Source organism: Daphnia magna, unplaced genomic scaffold (assembly GCF_020631705.1).
Source record: "Daphnia magna isolate NIES unplaced genomic scaffold, ASM2063170v1.1 Dm_contigs127, whole genome shotgun sequence".
Taxonomy (NCBI): Eukaryota; Metazoa; Arthropoda; class Branchiopoda; order Diplostraca; family Daphniidae; genus Daphnia; species Daphnia magna.
Genome location: NW_025533132.1, coordinates 37,501 through 40,000, shown reverse-complemented (window position 1 = coordinate 40,000; position 2,500 = coordinate 37,501). Strand labels below are relative to the sequence as shown.

Here is a 2,500-nt window from a genome sequence, read left to right as displayed (position 1 = left end):
CAGCTCGGTCAAAGGGCCGTTCGAGAGGCCCTCCTGGAGAAGTGAGTGACCTCACTTTGGGACAGAAAGGTACGTGGTTGTCCAGGGAAGTTTCCCTACCGCGGGAGGTTCCAGATCCGTCACAATTCCAGTCTGATTCCGAGCCACGGGGCGAGGAATTCGAGGACGCACAGAGCTGCCAGGATTCTGGGAATCCGGAAGCAGGGGGTGCGGTGACGGAAGGGGCATACGAGTCCGTAGCTGCACGTAGCCAGCACGAGGGGGCTCGTGAGGTAGGGAACGAAGGAAGGGTTAACGCACGTACCGGGGCGGGTAACGAGAAGCGGCAGGAAGTGCGGGTCGTCGATCGTGATCAGGGATCACGCACGCGTCAGGCGGAGTTCGACGACCGCGAGTCGCTTATCCCGCAGGTGTCAGTCTCCAGTGTCCAGGAAAGGATCGACGAGCAACGGAGGAAGTCGTACGACCCAAATTCGCTCGGAACGCAGGGGTCGGTGACTGGAAACCGAGAGGTGTGGCAGGGGTCGGCGTGGGCGGAAGGCGCTGCCGACAGGAAACGCATAGTTAGCGTGGAAGCCGATACCTCCGGGGTCATCAACAGATCGTCGGGTAGCGACAGCGGACAGCCGTTGGAAGCGAGGAACGACGAGCAGCGAGGGGTGGGCTTGGAAAGAAGAAGCCTGCGCGAAGGCCTACGGCCTAGAGCGTTTAGTACTCCACAGGAAGCGGCAACGGTGAGACAGGGACGCGGCGGATTCAGCGTAGGAGGATCGCCAAGCCGACAGTCTCTGGAAGATCCTGAACTCGAGTGGGACCCGTTTTTGGAAGAGGAGGAAGACATGGCGGAACGCCCAATGTTCCACTACAAGGAGCCGGAAAAGTTCCGGGGCACGCCAAAGGAAAACGCAATGGAGTGGATAGACCGGTTCGAAAGGATTGGTCGCCATAATCGTTGGTCGAATAACGATCTTGCAAGGGCTATTGATGTTTCGCTCGAGAGTGCTGCCTACAAATGGATTGTAGGCCTTGAGGCGAGAAACGCACGCCCAGAGCACTGGGAGGACCGGGAGGTCCAAGTAGCCGGAACTGAGGACGAGCCAGCACACTACAGAGAGGTGCGTGGGCTCAAGACGCTTTTCCTGAAGCAGTTCGTGGCGGTAAACCTGAAGCGGCAGACGGAAAGGAAGCTGCGCATGCGGGTCCAAGGAAAGGAGGAAGACATCACGGAATACTACCATGATGTTATGGACATGTGTCGCATGGTTCAGCCAGACATGGCCGAAGAGGTACGCATAGACCACCTTTTCAGGGGATTGAGCCCGGCTCTCTACGAGAGGCTTTACGTGTTGGGCATTAAATCGTGTGAAGAATTCCTGGAGGAGGCGAGACTTCACGCAGATGCCGTAAAAACAGCCTATGAGAGGGGGTACGAGGATGCGCGTAGAGAGCGCGAGAAGCCGGCAGTCGGGGCAGTAGGCCTTGACAAGGTGCAAGACCTACAGCGCCAGATTCAAGAACTGAGGGACGAGCTAGCCCGGGCAGGAGATCCTTCGAAGAGGAAGGAGAAAGAAGAGGATCAAGGCCAGCCCGACCCTAATGCAGTTTAGTCTGTTACACTATCATGCATCGACCGCGTACCCAGCATTCTAACACAGAACCATCGATGCAAAATAATGGCAACTACTGTTCCTACCAACACGAAATGGTTTTGTATTTTTTTGGAACCTCTTACCCTTACCTAAGCAACTTGATTACCATCCGTGCTTTAGCGGAAAATGTTTTAGTCGGAAATAGTCTCTAAAACTGTCGAAGTTTCTTGGCCTCTATAGTATAGGAAAGCACAGAAAGCATCTGGCTAGTGTATCTATCTGATTCCGGTATGTCAATCAAGTTAATCACCACAATTCATTGGGATCTTACTTTAATGATGTACTACAGATCCCAAAAAACAAAATTCGATGGCGTACGTAGCACATGCATTTCAATGTTGTGCATTACTGGAATGCAAAACAGAACATTAGTTGCAAGATTTCGTGGCGCAATGGTAGCGCGCCTGACTCCAGATCAGGAGGTTGCGTGTTCAAATCACGTCGAGATCAGAGGGTTTGTTCTGCATTTTGTGCTCAATTGTATTATTTAACGACTTAAGAGCGACAGCTATTCTAGGACAACAATCTTTCGACTTTTAGGACGTGTAAACAATTTGACAATTGCATTCAACAATACTTTTATTTCAAATTGCATATTAATGTTGCGTAAGCAAGTTGTTGCTTACCAAAAATGTAGTAATGTTAAGAGAAGGAGAAGTTCGCCAATTGCATGTAGTGATATACTTAGGGTTCGTGAAGAGGTGATGTAACTAGGGAATCTGATTAGTTACAGTTTGTGTTTGTTACAGTTGCTTATGGATTCTTTGAATGAAAGGTCAATATTGGACGTAAAATGCATCGACCGGGAATCGAACCCGGGCCGCCCGCGTGGCAGGCGAGCATTCTACCAC

At 51.7% G+C, this 2,500-nt stretch overlaps 2 non-coding genes across 2 annotated transcripts in view; one reads left to right on the top strand and one right to left on the bottom strand.

Annotated features, from left to right (window-relative positions):
• Nucleotides 1–2,027: 2,027 nt before the first annotated feature.
• On the top strand, nt 2,028–2,099 carry Trnaw-cca. Its single transcript has one exon. It is a non-coding gene; the product is annotated as a tRNA-Trp (tRNA).
• A 344-nt stretch (nt 2,100–2,443) lies between these two features.
• Trnag-gcc overlaps nt 2,444–2,500 on the bottom strand; it is a 71-nt gene continuing 14 nt past the window's right edge. The window contains exon 1 of the tRNA in view: nt 2,444–2,500. This exon is cut by the window's right edge and continues 14 nt beyond it. This is a non-coding gene — a tRNA (tRNA-Gly).